The 27,694-nt window shown below is 40.1% G+C and overlaps 1 long non-coding RNA gene across 1 annotated transcript in view; it reads left to right on the top strand.

Moving 5' to 3' along the window:
* LOC147825366 (uncharacterized) overlaps positions 1 to 15,492 on the top strand; it is a 37,004-nt gene extending 21,512 nt beyond the window's left edge. Inside the window, exons 2-3 of the long non-coding RNA XR_015440996.1 lie at positions 9,189 to 9,236; positions 13,922 to 15,492. This is a non-coding gene — a long non-coding RNA (uncharacterized LOC147825366). The remainder of the gene's footprint in view (positions 1 to 9,188; positions 9,237 to 13,921) is intronic.
* The last annotated feature ends 12,202 nt before the right edge of the window (positions 15,493 to 27,694 follow it).

The following is a 27,694-nucleotide window of genomic DNA, read 5'->3' as shown; positions in this document are numbered from 1 at the left end:
ACCAAGCGTAAATTCATGAAAACAAGAAGCAAAATGTGCTAGTGGGTCATCAGGGGTAATAGTGACACCACTCTTATTTCCACCCCTTGATTCCTGGACCTGTGACTCCTGGTTATTGTGGAAACAGTAACAGATGGTGAGCCAGAGCATATCTAGACTTCCTGGACCCCATCCAGGAAGGTACTGCCATCTACGTTATAATGGAGTCTTCAAAAGGCTGTTCTGCAAGTCTCTCAAGCCAGCTACTTCGGGATGTTGGAGAACATGGTAGTTCAGTGAATTTCATGAGCATGGACCTGTTTCTGTATTTCTTTGCCCATGAAGTGAGTTCTTTGATCAGAAGCAAGGCTGTGTGGAATATCTCATATTGGTAAGGCATGCTAGAAGACATGGATGATAGTTTTGGAAGAAGCATTTTGGCAAATCTGTATCCAAAGTGTCCTTTGCAGTAAGGACAAAACACTGCCCCTCCAAGATAAAAGTGGGCCAATGTAATCAACCTGCCACCAGGTAGTTAGCTGTTACCCTGGAGAATAGTTCCAAATTTGGGGCTTGGTCTTGGTCTCCGTTGCTGACAGATAGGGCACGTGGGGGTGATTGTAGACAAACTGACCCTGGTGAGTGAAAGTCTATGTATCTGGGCCCATAGGTACTCTCTATCCCTGGTAATATGGTCAGTTTACCCATAATCCCATTTGGCAATGGAAAGATGGCTGGGATAAAAAGGTGACTGGTAGCCACAGAGTGAATCATCCTATCCCTTTGACTGTTACAATCCTGTCTGTTGAGATCTGGTAAGCATTCACATGGGACACAAATATCTTCACATCTTTTACCCACGTATCCATTCCCTGAATGTCTTTGTCATCAACTTTCTAGCCATGTTTCCTCTAAGTCCCTGACCATACATTCAACCAAGCCATTGGCCACAGCACATGAATCATTTATAATAACATTTCTGGCCCTTTCCCCTCCATACAAAGTGAAGGACCAGGTGTGTTGCTTGAATTTCTACCCACTGGGAGGATTCTCCTTCACCTCTGTCCTTCAGGGATGCCTCAAAAGGGGTTACAGTGCTGCAGCAATTCACGGGGTGCCTGCATGTTGTACAGAACCATCAAAAAGTAGCCCTAGTTTTCTTTTCCTCTGTCAGCTGAGGGTAGGGAGCTCCTTATGAGACTGTAGGTGCAGGCTGGAAGAAGGCACTGTAGCAGGAACGGGGACCTTGAGAATCTGGTCTGCTTCTTCATGTAAATTACTAAAACCTTCCAAGCCTGCTGAGTTCCGAACATATAGATACCATTTCTATGTGACGAGGGACTGTTGCTGTGCACAAGCAGCTTAATGGCTTTGTAAGTTAGATGTCACCCAGTTCATGATGGGCAGCTCAGGTTGCGTGGTACTTTGATGGACCATGATCCAGTGTTTAGTTTCTACTGAGGCCCAGCAGCAGACCAAGAGCTGTTTCTCAAAAAGAGAGAGCAGTTATCTGCGGATGGTGACAAGGTCTTCTAAAATTCTAAAGGCCTGCACTGTGACTCACCCTCTGAGACTGCCAACACCTCTCAACAGCACGCTTAGCTGCCATCACCACTTCAAATGCCCTTGGGTCTGGTGACTCCTATGGCCCAAGAGGCAGAGTAGTTTGCACAGATGCTTGGACCTGGTGCACAGCCTTGTTTTTTTCTAGGCCCAATGAAAAACTAGCAGTTTTGTGTGTCACTCGATAAATGGATCATACACCTAAGAGAGGAATATGTTGCCTCTGTAATAAAAACAAGCCCCCTAGGCAGTGTGCCATTTTCTTGGGTGTAGGAGAGGATAAATACACCAACATGTTCTTCACGTTAGAGGGGCTATTTCAACATGCCCATGCCACTAATCCTCTAGAAATTTCACCGAGGCAGAGGCTTCTGAATTTTAGTTCATTTCATGCCCTCTGATAATGTCTTATCAACAAGTCTAGTTGAGAGTAGTTGTTCTTCTGCTCCTGGGCCTATTCATCAGAATGTTGTCAATTTAATGGACCAGTGTGATTTATTTTTGTGAAAGAGGAAGGCTATCAACATTACTGCACAGTGAATTATGCCATAGGGCTGGCTGGAGAGTTGATTTATTCCCAGGGAAGGACAGAGAAGGAACATTGCTAGTCCTGCCAGCTAACCTCGACAATGGTAATAATGGAGAGGAGAAAGAGAGAAATTTAAATGAGGCGAAGTAGGAAATGAATAGACAAGGGTGGATATTGAAAACAAATATTTGGTAATTCAATGTAATGCTATATGCAACCCTAATATGATAGACGGTGAGTTATAAATACAGGTATAGCTATATATATGCATTTTATATAGATACAGATAGGGGTGCATTTACACATATGAAAACGTACTATGATGTAGGGAGTGATTTTAAAGGATACACTGCAGTTCTCTAGAAGAAGGGTAATAATAAAAAGGAAAAATGTAAAAATCAGAATAAAAGAAAAAAACGTTGAGATTGAGAATCCAAGTAGGTATGAAAAAGTCAAAGCATAATAATTTCCCAATTAAATGCTCTGAAGTATTAAAAAGAGGAAAAAAAAGGGAGAAAGAATTGGTGTATCCCGTTTAATAGGTATAAATGCTATAGTGAGAATGTGGGTCTCTTCCACTGTTCATTATTTTAAGTGATACAGAATTAGGTACTCAGAATAGACTAGGTGCTCAGTGCATTTGCAACATATATACTGACTTCTTGAATTAAACACAAGATCTATTACATGTGGATTTTGTGTTTTCTACACTGTGTATTGTACACACATTCCTGTCATGTTGAACGCCTGCCAAAGGTTCTAAGGACATTTCCAGCCACTGAAGAGTCCAAAGGAAGGTGACCTCCTTGAGACAAAATAAGGCTCTGCCTCCTGTTAAGGGGCCTCAAGTGAAGATGACCTGGGTACCGCCAGACCTGCCTTCTGATGGATGGGTAGTACACTCCTAGGTAAGCCAGCCAGGTTTGCCTAAGGATGTAAGATGGCCAGAAGAAGACTGGAGAAGAACATCCTTCCTCTTGTCTCAGCTTGGGTTAATGCAGCCAATGCTGCCCTTCATACCCGAGGAGGAGAGTTGGACGGAGAGAAGAAAGGGGAGAAAGACCGGCGAATGGCCTTCACTTGCCTTCACGAATCTGTGGAAGGGTGCTAGCTTTTTGCTGTTGGTGACAGTCATTTCCCTTTTGTGAAAAGGGAGATTGGCTAAATATCTGGATACATGGACATCAGGTCTTCACTGAATTAATCACTGAACTCAAAACTGCTGTCGGACGTGCTCACTGGGAAATTTATTAAGTCCTCAGTTTATGTCATTGCTGTGGTATTTATTCTTCCTAAAAGGTACAGTTTTAGTCTCATCATTAGATCTAGAGACTGTCATAGATACCTCTGTTTCCTTGCACATAACAAATGCTTAATAAGTACTTATTAAATGACTGTATGAATCAGAGATAAAGGCTTACAAATGATGAATGGTGAGATAATTTCTTGATGGCTGGAGATCTATTTGCTACTCACCTTGTAAAATAAATTATCATTAAAGTGATTTTTTTATGTCTTTGTAACTTCAAAGATTCCCATGATGCTTCATATAAAAATAATACAAAGACAATATTTCCTCACATTGTTAATATTTAGATTAATCTCTTACGTCTTAAGGGTCTATTCCAATTCTTTCACAAACCACCTAATTCTAAAAGAAAAATACTACAAAGTGATATAATCTTACTATCTTCTTCCACACCTACTTTCTTAACTATATGACACATTTTATTTTCTTCAAAGATTAACATGCCTTTGCTTTTATATTTAAAAGCCAGGGGCCAGGAATTTCAGAGGGAACACTTTGTCACAATTCCAGAATTGTAAGAAAACAAAATGGCAGACACTAAAATCTATCATGGTATTTTGGCTTCCTGCCTTCCTTTATTTTTACAATGAGGAAAATCAAGGTGAGACCTGACTCCCTTTTGGAGTCCTTTTCCTGTGTGCTCTGTCTCCAGCCAGGAGCGAGACTGACAGAAGGATAACACTCAGTACCAGCCCCCCCCACCCACTCAAAGACCCTCCCTCAGGTATCAGTTGCTTGGCTGAGCTTTGAGGTCAACTAGACACCTCCCCTGAGACTTACCTGGCCTGAGGGACAGAGAGACCAGAAAATCCTCTCAGGGAGAGCAGCTGTTATCTGAGCTAGGATCAAAGTCCCCTCTGTACTCCAGAAAAATATCCTCCAAACTGGGTCTCTTTCTTCATGGTCCGAATGAATGTTGAATGAGTCCCCAGAGACACCAGTTGCTTTGCCCAGGAACAAGCTGTCAGAAATAGTGTGCAGCGAAAGTTCACCTCCTTTTTAGGTCTTTTTTTTTTTTTTTGATTTGAGCATTTTAATATATTGTCTCAGAGGCCTATCAGAAGTTAATCAGGAATTTAAGCAACAGGGAAATGTGACTGATTATTTATTTGACAGTTTTCATGTGTGGGTTGGGTTTTATCTTTTTCATCCTGAAGTACAACACTGCTTCACTCTGGTAAGATTCACAGAGTCTGTGAAAGGCACAGGGAGCATAAAAAGCCATTGTCCCATCAGTTTTGTACAAGAGAGCACTAACAATGATAAGTGACTTTTCCATTGATTGGATTTGGATTGCAAAGTGATAAAGTTTTTCCTTCCATAAACCAAAGTTTTTAAGGGTGACTTTAAACTAGGTGGTTTGTACATACTTAATGCAAGTGCGGTGGTCCAGAAAATGCTAACAATGATTTTCCAACATCAGTCATTTATTTACCTAGTGATTCTAGATTTTCAGAGACTCAAACCCCAAGTGACGCTTCCATCCACTGTGAGGCAGGTCTAAACAGCACTGGAGTGTAAACTCTTCAAGAGCTTGTACCCGGCTCACTCACTTTGGCGTCTCAGCCACTGCCACAGGGCCTGGAATACAGCACAGGTAACACCTATCTCTTAAGGTGAGCAGAAATTCCAGATTTTTGTTAGAAATACAGAACTGATGAAATGAATTAAAGGTAAAAGTGTCAGACAGAACTATACTTGGATCAAAGAGAGAGAATATAGCATTTAGAAGTACACTTTTTAAATGAGCCCTTTTGAATGTTTACATTCTTTTCAGCAGAAGTGGATTTTGCTGACATTGTAGTTATTGCTGGTTTTATTTCTCACATTCAGGTTGCCCGTGTAAATTGCTGTGTTTGGTAGCACTGCCAGTGGGTAGGTGGGTGGGTCAGATATTTTAGTCATGGCACACACTATTGTACAGACATCTGTTATATTGAATGGATTATTTTGTTTATCAAGTTTCTTTGAATAGCAATTTCAGTTTTGTATCTTATTTCCTTCTTTGATGAGGGTATTGCCAGCAGATGCAAGCTACATATTGGCTTGAGTTTCTTGCAGTTCCCTGGCTAGGTTTTTTTTTTTTCTTTTTAAATTTTCTTTTTCCTCTCCTTAGTACTTTTCTTCTCAACAACTGCCTCTTTCTAAACAAACTCAGCATTTTGAATACAATCTCCTAAAATTAACAGTCTCATTAATTCTCCTTTTAAGAAATATTTCTTATCTTTCCAAGGTCATTACCAATAATACCACAATTTTCTTTATCCCCTCTTTTTTTTTTTTTTTTTGGTCTTTATTTCTGGTATTTTTTTCCCCATGTACAAGTAGCTCATTTAAAAAAAAAATATCCATTGAGAGAAGAATTTGTAGTTTTGTCCAGGATATGGTTGAACAGTTGTTCTACTTAATTAAATCACCAGAACCCCTCGGACTAGGATTTGTGTTAGCAGGTTGGAACACAAAGGGCCAGAAATCGACATTTAATTGGAATAACCTGGAAGTCAAACAAATGCAAATAAGTGTTATGGTAACCCTGAAGGAGGGATTGTGGGGAATCAAGAACCCATGGCCAGGATAACAATTCTGACATCGATGATGATACCACCATGCTGACAGTTAACAACAGCATGTGATTTATGTTAGCTATCACTTGGAACTCATCTATCTATCATCCCTCTACCTCCTATTTACTTACTCAGATCCCACAACAACCCCGCCAGGTAAATATTATTATCCTCATTTCACACCCAAGGAAATAAGAGAAGTAATGTTAACTACAGATTCAAACCCAGGCAGGAGGACTCTGAAAGTCTGTACTTTGAGCCTGATGCTACATCGCATGTGTTTACACAATAGGAAGGAGGCAGTGGGATGATTTCTAGATACTGTGCTGGGTGTTAGGAATGAAGGATAAGCTGTAAGTTACTCACAGCGTAGTGGAGGGTCAGAACTGAAGAAGGGGAATTCAACACAAAGGGAAGGTAGAGGATTCCTGGAGATAGGAACCGGTTCAATGAAGACCGAATGGAAGGTAAGGCAGACAATGAAGAAAGCTTAGGGATTCGAGGAAGCAAGGAAAAGGCATAAATTTGAGGCCCAAAGCCAGGAAGTCACAGTGTGGTTGGGGGGGCAGTAATCCCCTCGCACGGTACTACTGGAATGAAAGCGGGATCCAGACATGAGCATAGAGAAGTAAGGCTTATGTGAGAGGCAGGCATATGGTGATGCAGTGTCCCCCAAGGCCAAGACCAGAGTGCTAATATGGCCTGATTCTCCTTCTATTCTTCAAGCAGGGAGCCCTGGAGTGCGGGGCCTGTGACCAGGGCCTCACTGCCCCAGGCTCTCCCCGCTCTGTGTCCCACCTCCCTGGCTCCCTGGTCACTTTGGGCTGCATCCTCCTCTTCTACAGTGTGGCCTTCAGCTCGCTCATTGGTAACCTTGTTGCGCTGTGATACTGTGCCCTTCCTTGGTAAAGCCTCTTCCTTCCCTTTCTCCTCTCTCCTCTCTCTCTCTTCTTCTTATTTTCTCTTTCTTTTTCTTCCTTCTCTCCCTTCCTTCCTTTTGTACATGAAAGAATCACAGTCATTATGTTGGATGAACAAATCTACACTGGCCTAGTAGTTTGCAAAATCAGCAAGTTAGCAATCTTAAGGACTATCCAAAAGGTTGAAGGAGGGAGAGATTTAGAAGGAATTTTAAAAGTGAAACACTAGCCAAAATAAAATAGAGGAACACTAAGAAAAATAGACAACATGGACTGTAACATGGTTTCATAATATCTTACAGAGTTTGAAAGACTGGGTTAGTGTGGCTCCAAAAATTATTTCTACCTTTATTTATGCCACTTTAATCTCGTGTCACTCTAAGTAATGTGCAAGATCCTTGAGTCTTATTCCTCTTTCAGTATCTCTGATACTTACCACAGTGCTGGTGGAAACCTTGGCCTGAGACAGGCAGAGGCCGGCGCAGCAGGGGTGGGCAATCTGGGGAGTATGAGGCTCAGAGCCCGTGGGAGTCACCCACAATTGGGGATGGTGCAATGGTTAAAGCCCTGCTGGGTGCAGGGTGTGGGGCAGCCACATGGACTCAGTACGTTTGCTGTCACCTGCTTTCAGCAGGACATCTGTGTCACCTTGTTGAAGTAGTGCTGTTCTAGGGTGCAGAGTTGAAGAACACCAGACTGAACAGTGACTGGGCCTTTGAACCATAGAATGTCCAATAGGAAGTAAAGGTGAGCAGAAACGCCAATGCTCAAAGGTGGCCCAGGAGGCCCAGGGTTACCTTTGTCAGAGGCACCATTTGAGACAAATCTATTTTGCCACACCTCTCGTTTTGAAAAATGCTTCTGATTTTACCTTAAAATTGAGCCTTTGAAGCTGGATGTGGTGGTGCAGGCCTGTAATTCCAGCAGCTTGGGAGGCTGAGGCAGGAAGATTACAAGTTCAATCCCAGCCTGGGCAACTTAAGAAGACCATGTCCTAAAATAAAAAATTAAAAGTAGGCTGTGGATATAGCTCAGTGCAAAGGTCCTGATTCCAGTGCCCAGTAATGGAAGCCAAAACAACAAAACCAAAACCCAAACCCAAACTGAGTCCTGTTGTCTCCTCTTCTGCCTCCTCCATCTCCAGTGAGTGGCCATGTTGCAGCCCATCCGACCCTGTGCCTGTTCCTGATCAGCAGGTCCTTCTGTCAGCTCTGCACTCGCACATCTGCACCTGTTCACGGTGCTGCCTTGTGGTTACATTTTAATAGCCAGGTCCCCCCTTAGCTGCCTGAGTCCCTGCTGGGCCTTCCCCACCCCCACACCACAGGCAATCACAGTAAAATGTGGATATGAGGGTTGGAGGGAAGATATTAGAGGGAGCCGAACAGGAAACAATCATAATTCTTGCTTACAACTGTAGGTGCTTCATCCTGCAGGCCCCATCCCATATTTATTTTCATTCCATGGCAACCTTGCACTGTCCTGTTGATGGCAACCCTCAGAAACCTGACTAGAGACTGCATAAAATGTCCTTCACAATTTGAGTACGTGGGTAATTTTGAAATCTGGAAGCAAAATGGGGAACACATGAAGGAGAGAGAGAGAGAGGAAGAGAAAGTGACTGACAGGCAGGAAAAAGGAATAAAGTCAAAGAACTGGAAAAAAATGGAGCTGGCTTCTTGTTTCAACAGAATGCAATTTAGATCTTGTTCTACAATAAGCCATAATGAGCAACAAAATCAAATTGATTGTAAGAGGAAGAGTCTCCAGGTGTTTGGGGTTTTTTTTTGGGGGGGGTTGTTTTTGTTTCCGTTTTTTAACGTAATTGCTGGAGGGGGCTGTTCCTATTCAGTTGGTTGGGATTAATTCTGTAGTAGGAAAGGGTTAAATAACTTCTTTTTACTTGTCCAAATTTCAGTAGTGGACCTAAAAATTGCACTTGACATTTTGCCACTTTCTGGCTGGAGTGGACTCTATGCCATGCGGAAAGCTGCTGTGTAAATGTCTTGAACCTTGCCTCCCTGAGCCCCACACGACAAAGTCACATCTGGAGGTATAATAAAAAGGCTGGGAACTGCTGTATGGTTGTGAAACAGGACAGATGTTTCAATATATTTCTCAGCCCTCATCACTTCCTTCTTTTTATGAGGCAAATTCTCTTTCTTTCCCTCATGCTTGACATTTTTTACAACTCTATTGAGTGCGTAACTGTTCCTCTAGTCTATTCAACTCCTTACCTTATAATTAAAGAACATGTTGTTATTACATTTAATTGTCACTCTTTACATGTTGATCTGATTACATTGCTTTCTTCTTATTATTAGGTAACTGAAAGTCTGTGACAGTAGTTCTTTTGCCCTATTTTGTCAGAGGTAAGTAACTTTTCCTCCAGCTTTTCACACTAGTTACTTCCCTGGTGAAATTTCTGAGCACACCTTAGACGCTCTGTTGTTCTTAAGCCCATAACTTGATCCCCTACTTTCTTGATTTTCTTTCTGAAGCCCTCTGTGTGCAGCTTTTACCTCTGTGTGTAGACAGATTGCAGTCTGCGTGGGGAGACTGAGATTCTATCAGCTCCGGACCTAGTGCTGTACCTCAGCAGACATCTTTGGGAAAGGGAGCAGAAGCAGCAGTGAGGCAAATTAAAGAGGAACTTGGCAATGCAAACAACAATTTCAAAGAACTTGGATTCTTGTGGAGCTAGCCCGGAAAGCTCCAAACTATTCCTTTCACCGTTTGTTGCAATGAAGTACGTGCCACGAGAATCTGGTTCCCCCAGCCAGTGTTTGCATCTGCTTTTCTTTTACAAAGTACATCCCATCACCCAATTTTACACAGCTTATTTGATTTTCTATTTGTGCATGAAACTGGCTACTAACATCTCAGAATGCTGCCTTGGGTGGTATTGGGGGCCATGATCATCCTGTAGAAAAGACATAACTTATAAAAGTCATGACTCTTGGATTGCATCTGGATAACAAGGGATCTCCCCATTTCCAGGGTTAGGGGGGCACAGTTGACTGGGGATGCTGGTTTTGTCTCACTCTGTTAAGCAAGATAGCACAGACAGAGACATAAGCGGAAACAGGAAGAATCTGCTTTTACAGACCCTAATCTTTGCTCACATTCTTCCTTTGCTAACGCTTTATCTCAGGTGTATCATTTCCCTAGGGGTGCTCTAACATGGTGGCAGTATAAACTGGGAGGCTTGAAACAATAGAAATTTATTGTCTCACAATTATGAAGGCTACACATCGAAAATCAAGGTGCTGGCTGGGTGGTTCCTTTTGAGGGCCATAAGGGAAGGATCTGCTTCAAGCCTCTCCCGCTGGGTTGTAGGTGGTACCTCCCTGTGTCTAGGCATGGACCTGTCCTGACCAAATTTCTCCTTTTTATGAAAGCACCTGTTAAATCGGGTTAGAGCTCACTCTAATGATTTCCTATTAACTAATCACAACTGCAATTACATCTTATTTCCAAATGAGGCCTCATTTTTAGCTTCTAGGGGTTAGGGGGTCAGTTTATGAATTTGGGGGTGGGATAAAATCCAATTCATTATATTAGGTATCCAGCTTTCTTGTTTTTTCCACTTTTTCCCTCCTTATAAAAAATTCCCAAGACAGGGCTGGGGATTTAACTCAGTGGTTTTGCCACCTGCTGTGCAAGCACAAGGATCCGAGTTTGATCCCGGGTACCAAAAAAAAAAAAAAAGGAAAAAAAAAATTCACAAGACATTCAAGGGAGGATGATGAATCATAGCTTGCTAAAAATACTTGCATTGTCTTAAAGTATTAAATTTTGGTAAAATTGATTGAAAAGTCCATAAAGCAAAGCAAATCTTGTTTTTTTAAAAAAATTAGTTGATTAATCATTAATTTTTTCAGGTGCAAGAGCTAGGGCACATGGTACCTTCTAGGAGAACCTGTGTGGGTATTTGCTTATTTCACTTACATACCGGACTGCTCATTTTAATAACATTTGCTTGTTTGTTTTAGAAAAGAATGTGGTATTTGAAAAAACAGAGAGCAAAGAAGTATGTATTTCCTAATCTGTGAACCCTGGATTATTGCCGAAGAGTCATCAGTTAAAATGCAGATTCCTGGATCCCACCGCACACTTAGTGACCCCAGACTTCTGTGGGGGCAATCCAGGACCTTTCTGATGTTTCAGAGCCATTAACACAATGAAATAAGACAGATTATACAGGGGAATCTGGTTCATTTATACTCATACCATGACATATGTGAGCATGTAGATCAGTTTTCTCAAATTTTCAAAAATCCACAGGCTGGAGTTGGGAATGATAATCTATAAGCACTAGCTCATGATGCCCTGGTCAATGAAGCAGAAAGATGGTACAAAGCTTTGAAGATACACATTATTTTCTTTCACATACACTCCTCTCCTTCGAAGAAGTTGGCCTTCTGCCAAAAGAGAGAAGACCTTGAACCTGGAGGACAAATGGCTGCATGCTGCAGCATTTGGAAGTGAAGCCAATCTTTTCCTAAATAGCACAGCCTTAAGCATTAGGACTACCACAGTATTTATGATAGGTGGTTATACAAATTTACACGCATACCAACTACTACTTGTGCATTTAATTTTCCATTTAACACACACAGACAATATGTATTTGTTTTCTCTCTAGATAAAATTTCTTTATTTTTGCTCTCAGGTGAAAAAAATCCCTGAAAACCCCAAGTATTAAAAAAAAAACAACAAGAAGCAATTTAGGAAAGATTAAAAGCAATTGTTCTGTTACCCTTGGCAACAGAATCTAGATGCAGCCAATCAGCAAAGTTGATATATTGTTTTGACACACGTGCACATATTTCTAACATAAATAGCAACAGAGACCTAATAACAGTAGGTTTTAAAGCTGGAAACTGATGTCATTTCAAATGTGTCAATCAAAGAGAACCCATGAAGTGTTTTTTTTCTATCAAGCTGACATTAAATACATGCTGTACTGGCTTCCTAAGTGATGGTAGACTTTTGTCAGGCCATATAGGAGATGCTAAATCTATAATTACACTCTTGTTTCTTGGGATGTGTCCTTTAGCACATCTCAAAAAGAAAAAAAATCTTTAATAAGAAAATAAACTTTGAGTCCTACAGGAAAATTCATCTATTCACATTATCGACAAAGTGTGCTTATAATAATGAACAAAATTAGAATAGAATTAGCTTGCTTATCCCTAAAATAGATGCATTCCTTTATTGCCTATGTCTGTTGAATTTATGATCAACTTGTGCCAGTAAATTCTGCTATTTAAATTTTTAACAGTCTCTCAGAAATTAGCATTTGGATAGAACAATAGGAAAGAACAATAGTATTAGGGCTGCCCTGAAGGAAATAAATGGGATGGTTAGGAGTCCAGTCCTGGTGACATTTACTGCCCAGTGTGAAAAGAAAGGGCTCGTGAATCAAAGTTCATCCTTCCCCGAATAGAGCTAGAGGTGGTATTAGTTAAGGAAGGAAGAAATGGAAGAGAAAGAAGAGAAAAGAAGAGATGTACTATTTATTGAGTGCTTAAATGGGGAGTTCACCATGCCAAGTTTTTGCAGGTGTTGTCTCATTTCAGATAATAACTAAGAAGTGGGACTTGGTTATTCCACTTTCAGATGCCGAGGCAGGGTGATTCGGCTTAACTTCCCTCAAATGGCTGATGAATAAGCAGCAGATCTGGGGTTCTAGTCCAGGTCTGTCCTGTTCTAAAGCTTCCTCTTTCACCCACAGTTCATGTGGACTTGTCGTGGGTGTTCCCCTTCGTGGCAGGAGCTTCAGGACGCCAGCTACACTTAAGACTAAATTCGATCCCTGCTTTGTCTGCCAACAGATGGTTGACCCTTGTAAAACCACACAGCTTCTTTGAGTTTCCTTTTCCTGATCAGCCAAGAGAGTCTAATCTGTTTCCTGGAGCTCCTGCAGGAATCACTGAGATATTTAATGATATGAGCGTGCTAATCTAGGGCCCCAAACAAAAAGTAGCTTTCCTTCTTTTAAAAATCTGTCCCAAACACCATGTAATTCTAGATGCTATTAATTTTTTGAATAAATGAGTCACAAAAGCATCTTTCAAGATTCAAATTATTAAGATTTTAAACATCCACCTAGTTATCTTAATAAGGGTGCAAGTATAGGTCCAGTTCAACCCTGCTGCACAATAAAATAACCAGGAAGACTTTTAAAATTACTGAATCTTGGGTTCTAAAAGATTTTTGTTTACTCCATCCAGGGAACCAAGAACCCATATATATTTTCTTTATGACTTCCTCCTTTCTTTTATTAAGGTGAAATTCATATCACATAAGATTAACACAATTCTGAAGCAAGTAAGACGATGGATTGGATTTTGCTCATTCACAATGTTGTACAACCACCTCTATAAGTTCTAAAACATTTCATCGTCCCAAAGGATTATCTGGTCAAGATACTGGCTCAGCAGGAGCTCCCTTCTCCCCTCCACTTAATGGCCTTACAAACCACCAATTGTGTTCTGTCTTCATACATTTTACCTATTTTAGATATTTCATATAAATGGAGTCCTGTAGAACATGGTTTTCTGTGTCTGGTTTCTTTAATTTAGCATAATGTTTTTGAGATTTATTGTGTATTCTTTTTATGGCTGAATAATATTCCATTCCATGGATTCACCATAACTTATCCATTCATCTGTTGCCAGACATTTGGGCTCTTCTCACATTATGGCTATTGTAAATAGTGCTACTATATACACATAAATTTGTTTGTGTAACTGTTTTAATTCTCTTGGGTACATACCCAGGATGGAATCAATGGATATGGTAATCCTATGTTTAACTTTTTGAGGAACTGCTAGACTGTTTTCCACAGAGCGAAACCATTTTCCATTCCCAGCAGCAATGGGCAGGGGTTCCGATTTTTCTACATCCTTGCAAATTTTCCTTAAAGATTTGTAGACATCCTAGTGGGTGTGAAGTGGTAGTTCATTAGGGTTTTGATTTTGTATTTCCCTAATAAGGTTGAACAGCTTCTCCTGTGCTTGTCGGCCATCTGTGTATCTTTCTGTGACAGGTGATTCCAATGTGCAAAGGCTGAGAAGAGTCACTGATGAAGAGAATGTGAAGAGCAGAGAGGATGCCAGCTACTCATTGTCTTTGCTGTTGCACACAGATAAAGCATTGCCGTGTGTAATGCTATCAAGCAGCGTTTCCCAGACTCCTGTTACCCTTGAAGAATTCAGATGACAAGAACACAATTGAGTATATGTGATCAGTATATGTCTCCTGAATCCGAAGAGGTATTAACGAGCAATCTTTTTCAATTTTTAGTTTTTCACTAATATATGTTTCCAGTACATAATGATTACATTTCTCGTGGTGAGTTGATACATCTATGTAACACATCTTTACTCTTTTTTAAAGAGCAATTGAAAAGGCCTAATTTCATGTTTAATATTTAAATAAATTGTCCTACATATACAAAACATCTGTCCAAGGGAAGAAAAAAAGTTTAAATATATTATTGCATTTTTTATAATTAGGGTACAGATTGTTTCTCTTCTAAGAAATCATGACCAAGGAAAATAATAGGCCTGAGCCACTACCGAATTCAGCAGAAAGCCGCAAGTTATTTGTATCTCAGACCACTGTGAGTTTTCGCTCTCTCCTTCTTTTTCTCTCTTACTTCCTTTCTGTCCCTCTTCACCTAATCCTTTCTCTTTCCCTCTCTGTCCTATAAATCTTGCTAGATGGACGAACAATAGAAAGGTTTGTTTGATTTTTATGCTCTATTAAGATGCAGTGTGGTCATTGTCACTCTATTTTAGTGTTGAATTTTTGGAATGCTTGTCCTGAAATTTCCACGTTAGAGAAATGAAAAAGAAAGAAGAAACTCATAGAAGATTCTTAGATATCTATTATTCACTTTCCAACATAGAGATGTGGTACTTGTGGTATAGGGAATGACATTTTTTCTTTAATGAAAACAGCCTTAGTGGAATTTTGGTCTTAACTGCCAATGGCATTGTTGTCAGGAAGCATTGCAAGTTGGGATCTCAGGTAGCAACCTGGAGAAGGAAAGCGAAGGGCAAAAGCAGGAATGGACAGAGGAATCAACAGACTGCTGAAGACCTGACAAAATCTTGGCCCATCCCACGGAGAGGTCAGGTCACCCACATGTGACATGTGGGTGGTCCCATCTTAGCCCTTGACTCCTTGGTTCAGACCCTTGGATTGCAGCCTTGTGCAGTCACTGGCCAAGGGAGACCAGAAAAAGAAAATGCATGGTAGTTATGTCTTTGTCTCTAATCTAATAATTTCTTTACAAAGGTGGTAGATTTTTACAGTATATATCATAGATTTCTCAGAATAACACAACACTTGCATCTCTGGAATTTAGTCCAATATTTAAAGCATATCTTTTAGACTTTTGAGAGCTAATTCCAGTACCAAAGTTCAGTTAGGATGCAATGTCACTTCATAAATCTGGAGATAAAGGGGCTGAGCACAATGCTGATCTATGGCAGCTGACTGGTGGAGTTTGTTAAATGGATGTAGAAATAATTAAATTATACATGAATTACAGCAAGACTCTTGGTTTTTTTTGGTTCTGGGTATCGAACTCTGGTCCTTGTGCTTTCTAGGCGGGTGGAGGAACCACTGAGCTAAATCCTCGGGTCAGTGAGACTCTTGAATGCTGCTTCAGCACCATGATCTAAAGAGTGGCAGCAGAATTATTAACACCAACATGCCAGAATCGAGTCCTGATTTGAGTTTCTTGAATGTTTTAAACTAGGTTTTGATATTTCGGTTCCAAATATTTGGACCATGGCAAAAAGTCAAATTCAAAATGCATTTTGCCAGAGAATTTTCCACTTAATTGTAAAATCCTTGTGTATTTTAAGGAAAATTCAACCCATATGTTCCAGAATTTAATTTACACTTAACCATAAAACAGTTGTTTTGTAAGAGTCTAAAGTGTCCAAGAAGTCTTTGGTATTTTTCTTCCATTTTTTTTTCTTTAGAACCAGGAAGTCTTGATTAAGGCAACCTAAGAAACTCACCAGCCAGAGTATCTGAGCTGAGAACAGAGTGAGCAGTCCTGGGTGTTCTGGCTGGGGTTCCAAAGTGGGGAAGATGATTTATCCTTTTATCTTTTTCCTCGCCTCCATTCCTTGTCCCCAAGTCTGTTGCTCTCTATTAGACTGTGTGGAAACTCCCTGTGAGGCCTTGATGATCAACTCTTTCCTCTGTCTGTTTAGTGGGATAAACCTGTGACAGTCACAAGAGCCTTCCATTGAGGCCTGGTGTTCTGTCACAAGGCAGGGCCTGTCCCCAGATTGCTGAGTGAGGATGAGGTCCATCGAGGGGCCTGAGGAACAGTCCTAGTCTGTGAAACTTGAAAGAAGTGTAGTGCTGGTTCCCTGGATAATGCTTTGCCAAGGACCCTGCTCTGAAGTACAGTTACTTATTTTTTTTAACTAATTATATTGGTACATTTAAGGTATACAATATAATGACATTCATCATTGGAAATTTACATCTTTACATAGTCTCTCTTGGTTCTTATTTTTCCCCCTTCCCCTGCCCTCCCTTCAACCCCTCCACCCTTCTCTATTTACAAAGACTTTGTTTCCCTTTTTTCATTTTCTCATATTAATTCCATCTCCTTCTTTCCTTTCCCCTACTCCTCCCACTTCCCCTTCCCCTTTGCCACTTTTCTTCCTATTTTACATTGTCTATTATACTTTTTAGTCCTTATTTTCACTTTCAGTTTCTCACATTAGAGAAACTATTTGGTATTTAAACATGTGTGTCCTATTTATTTCACTTAAGAGTATCGCCTCAATGTACATCCATTTAGCTATAAATGTCTCTAATTTCTCATTTTTTATGGCTGAGAAGTACTCTATTTTAATAAAAAACCCTGCATTTTCTTTATCCAGTCTCCAGTTGATGGGCAATTGGGCTACTTCCAAGTTTTAGCTATTACAAATTGTGCTGGTATGAACATAGGTGCACATGTATCACTGTGGTATGATTCTTTTAATTCTTTGGGGAAGAAACCCAGCAGGGGAATAGCTGGGTCAAATGGGACTTCCAGTCCTAGTTCTTTGAGGTATCTCCATAGTGATTTCCACAGTATTTGCACCAGTCTACACTCCCACCAGCACTGGAGCAGGGTTTCTCTTTCCCCACAGGCCCACCAGCATTTGTTATTGGTTGATTTCATGACAGCAGCCATACATTCTGAGGTGAGGTGAAATCTCAGCATTGTTTTCATTTGCATCTCTCGAATGACCAGTGATGTTGAACATTTTTCATATGTTTTTTTGCTGTTTCTACTTCTATGTCTGAGAAATGTCTGTTCATTTTAGATGCCCATTTTTGGATTGGGTCTTTAAATTTGGTCTGATTTTTTAAAGTTCTTTATAAATTCTAGATAGCAGACCTTTGTCTGAGGAATAGCAGGTGAAAATTTTTTCCCACATTATGGGTTGTCTCTTCACACTGCTGGTAGTTTCTCTTGCTGTGCAGAAGCTTTTCAATAAGAAGAGATCCCATTTGTTGATTGTTTGTGCTAGTTCATGGGCAACTGAGGTTTTAATCATAAAATCTTTTCCTACACCAATGTCTTCAAGAGTTCTACCTAATCTCTGTTCCAGCTGGTTCAGTGTTTCTGTTTTAATATTTAGGTCTTTAATCCATTTTGATTTTAGTTTAGTGCATAGTGAGAGATATAGATCTAGTTTTAATCTTTGGCAAGTTGAAGCCCAATTTTTCCAGCACCATTTATTAAAGAGGCTATCTTTCCTCCAGTGAGGGTGTTTGACTCCTTTGTCAAAGATGAGGTGGCTGAGTGTGTCTGGAGTTGTTTCTGCATCTTCTAATCTGTTCCACTGGTCCTCAAGTCTGTTTCTTTGCCAGTGCCATGCTGTTTTTATCACAGTAGCTTTACAGTATAGTTTCAAGTAGGGGATTGTGATACCCCCTGCCATGTCTCTGTTACCTAGAATTGCTTTTGCTATACTGGGTCTCTTCTTGTTCCAAATGAATTTTTGGGTTGTTTTCTCAAGGTCTATGAAGTATGCTGCTGGGATCTCAATTGGAATTGCATTAAAACTATATAGCAGTTTTGGAAGTATGGCCATTTTCACTATATTAATCCTTCTTACCCAGGAGCAGGGGATGTCTGTCCATTTTCTGATATCATCTTCAATCTCTCTTTTCAGAGTGCCATAGTTTTCAGAGAAGAGGTCTTTGATTTCTTTTGTTAGGATGATTCCTAGGTATTTCAGTTTTTTGGATGCTATTGTGAAAGGAATTATTTGCCCTATTTCTCTCTCAGTGAGTCTGTCATTGGTGTGGAGGAAAGCTATTGATTTTTGTGTGTTGACCTTGCAACCAGCTACTTGACTGAATTTGGTTATGAAGTCTAGAAGACTTTTGGTGGAGTTCTTGGGGTCTTCTATATAGAGAATCATGTCATCTGAAAATAATGACAATTTGACTTCTTCATTACCTATCTTTATTCCTTTTATTTCTCTCTCTTGTCTAATTGCCGTGGCTAATGTTTCCAGAACTATATTGAACAGGAGTCGTGATAGTGGACATCCTTGTCTTGTTCCTGATTTGAGTGTGAAGGATTTGAGTTTTTGACCATTTAATATGATATGGGCTGTTGGTTTTTCATAGATGGCTTCTATCAGTTTGAGGTAGAGACCATCTATTCCATTTTTTTGTAGGGTTTTTATCATAAATGCATGTTGGATTTTGTCAAATGCTTTTCCTGCGTCTATGGAGATAATCATATGGTTTTTGTCCTTGGCTCTATTGATATAGTGTATTACATCGATTGATTTGCAAATATTGAACCATCCCTGCATCCCTGGGATGAATCCCACTTGATCAGGGTGTATGATCTTCTTAATGATCTTCTGCATTCTGTTTGCCATTATCTTATTAAGGATTTTTGCATCTATGTTCATTAGTGAGATTGGCCTATAGTTCTCTTTTTCGGTTGGGTCTTTCTCTGGTTTGGGGATCAAGGTGATGCTTGCTTCTAGGAATTAATTAGGGAGTATTACTTCTCTTTCAATTTCATTGAAGAGTTTAAACATTAGTGGCAGTAGTTCCTCTCTAAATGTCTTGTAGAATTCAGCAGTAAAGCCATCAGGGACTGGGCTTTTCTTAGTTGACAAGTTTTTAATTACATTTTCAATTTCTTTGGTTGATATTGGGTTGTTCAGAATTTTTAAGTCTTCTTCGTTCAACTTTGGTAATTCATATGTATCTAGGAATCTGTCCATTTCTTCTGTGTTGTCCATCTTATTGGCATATAGGTTCTGGAAGTAGGTATTGATGATCCTCTGGATTTCTGCTGGGTTTGTTGTAATTTCACCCTTTTCATTCCTAATTGCATGGATTTGGGCCTTTTCTTTCCTTTTTCTGACAAGGTTGGCTAAAGGTTTGTCAATTTTGTTGATTCTTTCGAAGAACCAACTCTTGACTTCATTGATTTTTGTATCGTTCTCTTAGTCTCCATTGCATTGATTTCTCCTCTGATCTTTATAATTTCCTCCCTTGTATGAGCTTTGGGGTTGTCCTGCTCTTCTTTTTCTAGAAGCTTGAGGTTCAGCATGAAGTTGTTTAATTGGGCTTGCTCTCTTTTCCTAATATGTGTATCCACTGCTATGAATTTCCCTCGTAAGACTGCTTTCATTGTGTCCCATAGATTCCGATATGTTGTATTATCATTGTCATTTAATTGAAGGAGCTGTCTGATTTCTTCTTTAATTTCCTCTGTGGGCCATTGGTTATTCAGAAGTGTGTTGTTTAATTTCCATGTCTTTATGAAATGTTTTGAGTTTCTTTTGCTATGGATCTCCAATTTCATCATACTATGGTCTGATAATATACAGGGGATAACTTCAATTCCTTTGCACTTCCTTAAACATGTTCTATGAGTGAGTATGTGGTCTATTTTGGAGAATGACCCATGTGCAGCTGAGAAGAATGTGTATTCTGATTTTGTGGGGTGGAAGACTCTGTAAACATCTGTTAATTTCATTTGTTCAAGAGTTTGATTGAGTTCTAGTATTTCATTACTTATTTTTTGTCTAGTTGATCTATCTATTTGTGACAGTGGGGTGTTGAGGTCCCCCACTACACTTGTATTAGCGCATATATGACTTTTCATGTCCGTTAGTATTTGTTTTATATAGTTGGATGCACTAGTGTTTGGTGCATAGATATTTATGATTGTCATCTCTTCCTCTTGGATTCTTCCCTTTACAAGGATGTAGTGTCCTTCTTCATCTCTCTTAATGAGTGTTGGTTTGAAATCTACTTGATCTGCCAAGAGGATAGCTACTCCTGCTTTTTTTCAGGTTCCTGTCGCATGGAGTATTGTTTTCTACCCTTTAACTTTCAGTCTATGAGTTTCCTTTTGAATGAAGTGTGTTTCTTGTATGTAGCATATTGTTGGATTTTGCTTCCTGACCCATTCTGCCAGTCTATTTCTTTTGATTGGTGAATTGAGACCATTAACATTGATGGTTATAACTGAAACGTATTGACTTGTCATTGCCATGACTTTTTCTTTTTGTTCAGTTCTCCCCCTTTCCATTTAATTTCTTGTCATGCCAGATGGGTTCATTCTGCTTTGCTTCCTGGGGTTGTGATCCTCAATGTCTGTTCCTAGGATATTGTGTAAAATTCTTTGGAGTGCTGGTTTGGTATTCCTGAAGTTCCTAAGGTGCTCTTTGTCATGAAAGTATCTTATTTCTCCATCCATTTTGAAAGATAGTTTTGCAGGGTCCATCAATCTGGGTTGGAGGCTGTTTTCTTTTAGGGCTTGGAATATGTCACTCCAAGCTCTTCTTGCCTTGATGGTTTGTGTTGAGAAGTCTGCTGTGATTCTGATGGGCTTTCCTTTGTATGTGATTTGTTTCTTTTCTCTAACTGCTTGGAGAACTTTGTTCTTCTGTTGTGTTTCTGGAATCTTAACAATTATATGCCTATGTGTAGATTTTTTTTGATCAAGGCTATTTGGAGTCCTATATGCCTCACTTATCTGTATGTCAAGCTCTTTTCCCCTGCTTGGGAAGTTTTCTGCCATTATTTCTGTGAAGAGATTTTTTTTATGTCATCTGCACTCTCTCCTGTTTCTTCATTGACTCTAATCAGTCTTATGTTATTCTTCTTTGCATCATCTAGCAGCTGCTGGATTGATTTCTCATGTTCCCTTATAATTTTGAAGCTATTTTTCTTTTCCTGGTCACTAATTGCAATCTTATATTCCATATCTGAAATTCTGTCCTCACATTGGCTCATTCTGCTATGTAGACTTTCAATGGAGTTTTTCATGTCCTGAAAATCTATTTGCATCTGTTTTATGGATTCCATTTATTTCTTATGTTGGGATTCCATCATGTTCCTGAGCTCCTCTCTAGATTTATTAATCATGTCTTGCACTAGGGGTACAATTTCTCCTGTTAACTGAGAAATTATTTCTCATTTCATTTTTTCCAGGTCCCCTTTTGTTGCCAGTTCAGTGGGTCCAGGTGGTTGAGTATCAGAGTGTTCCATCTCATTTCCCTTTGGGGTTGCTGTAGGTGATCTGGAATTCTGGTTTTGAGACTTATTTATGTGTTTTCCATTTTGACTGGGGTGGGGGGCTGTTAGTGCCTGCACGGATTACCTCTTCTGAGCTGGGTGAGGTGGGACAGGGGCTGGGAGCAGCGGTAGGGATGGTGACCCAAAAGCCCTTTCCTGTGGGCTGGGAGCAGCCGGAGGGATGGTGACCGGGAAGCCCCTTCCTCTGGACCAGGAGCAGTGGGACAGCGGCTCAGAAGCCCCTACCTGTGGGCCGGGAACAGTGGGACTCAGTACCTTGGTCTGGTGCTCTGGTGTCCTCTGCATCTTTGTAGTGTGGAACCAGGTGGCTGCCTGTCTGCAGCGGGGTGATTCAGGGTCTTCCGTGACTCGGGACCTCGGTAGGGTGTGCACAGACCTGCCTGTCTGCAGTGGGCTGATTTGGCATGTTCTACTACGTTGTTTCTTCCTACCCACAAGCAAGGGATATAACAATTACTTATTTCTAGGATATCCTGGGACAGGAAGAAAAATTTGGGGAGATAGCTTGCTAAGAATTAAGATATTATTAAATATGTGAGGAGGAGGAAATTAAGTATATTTACCAGATCTTTCTAGAAAGCTACCTGAAGGGTGCCACAGGTTCCTACTGAGTCATGGTGAGTTTTCTTCACCAATATGAAAGGTATTAGGGTAAGCAAAATGTTTGTAGTTGAATTTAACATGAAAATTAGAACTTGGCTGGGCATTATCTTCAGCTTTCCCTTGAGGGTGGTAGCTTCCAAACACTCAGCCAGAGTCAATCAGTGACAGAGCTGTGTTCAGTTTTCTCCTCTTAAAGGAATGTTTTCTTAGTCTTTTTCCCTTGGATTTCAGAGATACTTTGAAATGTCTACTACTTGGTAGCCCTCTTCTCTTCAGGGAACAGATACAGTTTGGTCATGAGGGGAGGGGTGATGTAGTGATAGTTGTGGGGAGACAAGACAAGTTCCCCATTGGAGATGGCCCAGTTTGGCTGTTTACGCTCCCCTTTGTGCCCTCATGATCCCAGAAACTGAGACAAGACAGGCAGGGAGGTCCTCAGTGGTGTGAACACAGCTGTTTACCCACAGTAGTTGTAAAGTTAAAAATACAATAATAATTTGGGGAGTCAACCAATGTATGCCATGCACCTGGACTATCAATTGCAATGATCTTGCACTGAGAATTAAACTTTGATGAGACAACGTTGTATTGTCTATTTCTTCTAATTTTTTCTACAAGACTTTCCATTTTTTAATTAGTAAGGGAGGTATTGTACGAGGTGAAAGTAATTTGAAATAGCAATTGATAGTCCAGGCACATGGCACAGAAGCCTTTCTGGAGATTCTGTAAAGTTTTGAATATTTCTACAGCCTAGAGAATCTTGTAAAACCTATCAGAAATACACATGTACAGGAGACACAAATGGTCTTCACATATCTTTTTAGAATGAATGAACCATCAGTCTAGGTCCCTGTTTAACATTATTTTTACAGGTAGAATCTAGGTCAGGAATAAATTCTCTCATTTCATTCAACAGATGTCCATATAATTGAGGGTAAGGAAATCAAGTGTTATAAGTCAATGAACCTTTACTTTGAGCACCTCAATCCTCACTAATAAGCAGAATAAACATGGAAGAGTTAGCGAGATGTGTCATTGTGTGAATATTGTGATAACCAGAAAGTGAGAGGCCTCAGTCAGAAAGGTGGGTAGGTAGCAAGGATTGTCTGCATGGATAATGAAGAAAGAGTGACTACTATTTCAGGAGTAGTTTCTTTAATAAAAGAGTTTGCTTATCAAAAACATTGGGAATCACTGTAATTTCTCAAGTACTTGCTTGCTCGATCATAATCACTAGGTTTGGTAGACTCTGGAGGTGCCTTCTATGCATCCTCCTTTATGAAGTGTCCTCCTGGTCACATTATCACAAATATTCTACCCAGACATCTTTTTGTATTGACCTGACAACAAATTTATTCTACACCTTCAACATTTGTATTGCACATTAAGTCTTCTCAACTTACATAACAGAAGGAAATAATCAAAAGACAAATTCCAATGGCCAAACAAGGCAGCACCCTTTTCAAAGATTCTTTAATTTCCCAATAAACCTTTGACTTGTTCAGATCAGAGTTTACCTATTGGTTTTAGCCATGGTTATTCTTTTGGAAAATATACTTCTTTTTAGGAAAATTGTCCTGTAATCTATTGGTATGTAAAAGTCAGCCAAGTATGCCATCTAATTATAAGCCCATATAGTGTATAAAATTGCCATTAATTCTTCTATAAAGAAAAGGGGTTGGGTAAATAAGTAAGCTTTACAACAAATTGTTTTGAACTCTGGCCTTATCCACAAATAGTTCTTTCTGTTTGATTCACGTTCTCTTTCTAATCTGTGTGACCTTCCTCTTGTGTTCTATAGTTGGCCCAATTTTTCTCCTTCCCTTCTAACTTGATAGCCCTCACTTCCTTAAAAAAGAGGTTCCTGGCTTGCTGTTCTAGTGGCTTTTCCTGATTGATCCTGTGAGTGCCCTCTCACTTCGATTTTACTCCAATTCTTAAAAACACACTCGTGTGTACTTATGTGCATTGCAAATGTTTTCTTTTAATTTCAGGTGTGTGGGTTTCATATTCCAGGAGAGTAGAAACTAAGCACATAATGAAGTACTTAATAGAGTCACACTTACTCAAAAATATGATTCTTGAAAAACCCCTAGGATGTGGGCTTTATGGAGGCAGGGATCTTTGCTTTCTTTATTGATGATCCAGAGTTCCTGGGACATAGTGAGTGCTCAATAAATATTGGTTGAATAAATAAATATCCACAGTTCAATGATATTGCTACCTGTAATTGTTCTCAAAGCCAATCCCCCAGCAGAATATCTCTGGAGCTGTAAAAATCATGTGTAACCTATAGATACTTCATTTTCTCATTCATTTGATGAAATAGTAATAATCAGGTAAACAGGTGCTTGGGAAGTTCCCGGCTCTTTGTCCAAAACCTTCAGGACAAATCCACCAAACTAATATGCTATGCACAGAACTCTCCATTCTTAAATTGAAGTGCTGTGAGACAGAGAGTAGTGACTCTCATTTCTGACCTGCATTAAGATGATCAGCAGCCACCCGCACTGCTACACATTTTAAGTCATAGTTTTGAAATGAAATCACTGACTGAGTCGCCAGCCCTTATTATCTGAAAAACTATGGACGGAACTTGGCTTTTATTCTGGTGTGGTGCTTTTGAAAGGAGGACAAGCCAAGATTAATCCTTATGGTTAAAAGAAATTGCAAAATTATGGCCTGTAAAATAGCATTTTTTCCCACTCAGAGATGTAGGGGCCTTGAAAGGTGGGAGATAGTATGTGCTGAGCGTGCAATTCCTTTGGAAATATTTGGTCCCGAAATGGCTAAGAATTCACACCTGTAAAATTCCTCTTTCCTTCAATCTCCATGACTAATTTTTCAACTTATTATTGTGTTTGAATTAACTGAAATCAACCACAAGGCAACTGCTTGTCAGGAGTGCTCCATCTATCTGAGAAGGAAAGTATTAAATTAGTCAGGTGACAGGAAAGAATGGGAGCAACACACCATAGACCCCCATCGCCTGAGATCTATAAAACATGTCAGTTACTTAGGGGATTCTCAGGAAAGACAAGAGAGGGGCAGAGGGGGAAGTATTCAGGTTGCATTTCTGGGCGGAGTCCCCTCTACGCTAAACCCAACACTCTGAGAACTGAAACTTGGCCCCTTTGCAAGATTAGGCTTCCCAAATTAGCTGTCTTTGGTGACAGCAAAAATACCTGCCTGTCCCCTTAAGCAAGACTCTCCACCTGAGTGCAAAACCAGAGGCATGGCCCAAGCTCAGAACAGGTGTTTAACGGGAAGTCGAAAGGCAGCAGGCTGGCACACGCAGAACCTTTGAGTTCATGGCTGTAGGGATTTGGCTGGGTGAGAAGGTGTTATTACTGTGAAGTGAAATTAAAGGCAGATTTGGCAAAACTGGCACAGGGGCCTATTTGCTGGCTCACTTGGAAATCCTAAGTTTTGTTGCATTTTTAGACCGTGGGCATCTTTCATTGCCGTCAAAACCTGTGGCGAGAAGTGATGTTTAAGTTTCAGGTTGTCAAGATGGTTCCAAATGTATTGTTGCTATTCTTACTTTTTAAAAATATATGGTTAAATATAAACTTGATTAGTGCTGTTCTAAGTAATAGGTAGAATGTTGGAGACAACCTCCCAGTGAGGGTCCTATCTTATGCACAAAGTTCCTCTATGATGTGAATGGGTGAGGATAATTATGATCATCTGTTTCATAAAAGAGAAAGTTGAACCATCATGAAAAAATGATTTTTCTATTTCTTTTGCTGAAAGCTTTGTTCCGGAAAATGCATACAGTACCTTTAAGAAGCTCGTCTCTACCCAAAACAACTTACAAAATCACAGTATAGGGGTTGTGATGTTTCTCCCGCTTCTATCTAAATTGCTTTCCCCATAGTGTTCTTGTTACTTCTCTGTTGTTTTCCTGTCTGAATTTAGGGTGACAAGGATGCACCTGCTAACGGTGTGACTGTCCACCCACGGAGCTGCTGTGCTTTGCATGTCTGTGGCAGGGGCAGGTGGGTGTGAGTTTCCTGGACTCCTGCATCCGGCATCCCTGCTTGCCATCTTTTGGGTGGTTGATGCATCTCCTCTTCTGAATAAATACTTAAAAAGTAAATCTAAGCAATATATTCCTATTTGACAATATTAAAGAGAAAGTGTATTAAAAGAGTTGAGGAGAATTAATCTAGATGCAAAAGCAATAAAACCTTCCTATTACTTGAGATGATTACAATTGTGTGAACAAGCATTATAGTGCAAATCTTTTCATTTTCTTTTGACTTCACCAATGTATAAAAAATAAGGACTAAGAATAGGGAGTAGACACGGGCAGCAGTTGGCGTTTCTTAAGGATTCACGAGCAGGGTGCTTTCGGCTATCTTTTGAGGAGTTGTTAGCTAGGGCTTTATCCACATGGGCTTTGAGTGTCCTGAAAAGTCCTAAAGTTGGGTACAGACTCGGGGTGAAGAGATTCAAGGAGAATTTCAGGAAGCATTTTGCTATCTTACTTGAGTGCAAAAAACTATTTTGCTGGACTGTGAAAAATTTTAATGAGGTAAGGGAGGCTCTTGTTCAGTAGAAGACTCTACTAGGCTGCAGAGTAGGAGTCCACACCCAGGTCCTCCCCATAGCGACAGTCAATCTTTGGCAAATCCGTTTAGCTGCTTTGGGTCATAATTCTAGACCGCAAATTAGAAAAAGAAACTTCTCAGCCCTATAAATCTGTGGGTTGCTCTTTTCAACCTTCATGTTTTGTGTTGATGATGTTATATATGCTTTGCAGAAAAAGTTCTCTACATCTTTAATATTTGTACAGTTTCACTGTTTTAATATAAGTTCTGTGTTCTGAGGGAAAAAAGTCTATTTTTTTTTCTAAAGTAAATCTGCACAAGCCTAACTGTTTGGAGCATGAGGCTATAACAAACAATCAGGAGTCTCCCCTTGTGGTTTCTTATCTTAAATGCAAGGAAAGAAAGAGCCTCATAAAGCCACAGTAAGTACAGCAGTGATAGAAATCTCATTTGTCCACAGTCACGCCATGGGTTAGTCTTCTTATCCAAATTTACTGGTCTTCTTATTGGCCCATAATAAGATGATGCCCTACTTCCCATCATGTGGGAAAGAGTCGATGTGCTTTCTGAAATGTTCAGTTGTTATTAGTGATAGCTTTGCTTTGGCCCTTCTTAGGAGAAGTAATTCTGGATACTTTGATACAACAGGGTATCAATGACCAGAATGGGTTGACCTGGGAAACTGGCCAAGAGCCTGGCCAGGGCTACAGATCAAATGGGCCATAGGTGGAGTCCAATCAAGAAAAACAATGATCGAATAGTGTGCACTCTGTGGGTTGGGTAGGCAGAAGGCTGTTACTCCGTTCATTCAATAAGTATTTAACAAGTGAAATTCAGGTCATTGTGGCCTTTACAACAAACTCTACATCTATTTATGTGGTTGTGTTGTAATAATTTATATCTTTGTTATCTCTTCTAGAATCTTCTGGAATCTGTGAACATAGGGACTGGTTCCTCTCTGTTCCCTTTGACCCGTTTCCTGGCTCTGGCCTGGCACATCATTGATCACTATCTACATTGTTAGACGAGCACTCATGGTTATTGTTGTA

The sequence above is a fragment of the Heterocephalus glaber genome, unplaced genomic scaffold, assembly GCF_053883595.1.
Source record: "Heterocephalus glaber isolate CG9 unplaced genomic scaffold, H.glaber_assembly_v1.0 deba00001504, whole genome shotgun sequence".
Classification (NCBI taxonomy): domain Eukaryota; kingdom Metazoa; phylum Chordata; class Mammalia; order Rodentia; family Bathyergidae; genus Heterocephalus; species Heterocephalus glaber.
Note: the sequence above shows the minus strand (reverse complement) of the source record. Positions and strands in the feature narration are given on the sequence as shown.